Raw genomic sequence first — 906 nt, forward strand, 5'->3', positions numbered from 1 at the left:
TAAAATGTTAAGACCACCCTGAGTGGAACATTTGGGCATTGGAAGTTTCATTAAAAATAAACATGAAAGTAGAATAAGCTGCAGCCCCTCTGCGGAAGAATTCCAATAGTAGGAACATGATTAGTTAATACTGAACACGTGCCCCAGAGGCTGCGCTCCTCAATTACTAAACCCCAGCAATCGGCTCACAATCCAAGTCCTTGGCCAGGCTGCCCAGGGTTTGGTTTTCCATATTCCTACTACTCACCTTTCCCCTTTGATAGCTGAGGACATTTAAAAACTGTTTGTTTGTTTGTTTTTAATTGAACAACTGAGCTGGGAGAATACCCAGTGTTCAAGCTAAAGAACTGTGGGTTCTGCTCCAGCCCACCACTAGGTGATTTACTCTTAGCTGATTCCAAATCAGAAACATAATCAGCAAGGACTGGGGAACCTCCCACAGTACTTTCTCTCGCTGCAGTTTTCTCCACCCACACAAGTCCACCACTTTTAAAAGCATTTCTTCCATCTCGCTGGCCACATCTTCGTGGATGACAACGCTGCCACTGTGCTTCAGAATCTTCTATCTCTTCCAGATCTTTCCACGTGCTTTTCTCAGGGTCAGTGGCATCTAATCTTTGTGACTCTACTCCTGGTTTGAGACCTCAGTTAACAGCCTTGGGAAAACTGTAACATAAACTGCAACGCTGTTGGTGCCGTTTCTTGTTAGACAAGGTGGCAGTGATTGCCTACCCCCACAGCCGGCCTTCCACTGCGCGAGCAAGACCGCCTCCCACCAAAGCGCCGAGGGCTCCCAGAGCGCAGGCGCCCCGGGCCCCGCCCCTTTCCGAAGACTCGGCTCCTATTGGCCCAGGGGCCGGGGTTGAAACGCCCTAATAGCCGGACCGGGGTGATCATGTGACTTGC

Source organism: Mandrillus leucophaeus, unplaced genomic scaffold (assembly GCF_000951045.1).
Source record: "Mandrillus leucophaeus isolate KB7577 unplaced genomic scaffold, Mleu.le_1.0 Scaffold760, whole genome shotgun sequence".
NCBI classification, from domain to species: Eukaryota; Metazoa; Chordata; class Mammalia; order Primates; family Cercopithecidae; genus Mandrillus; species Mandrillus leucophaeus.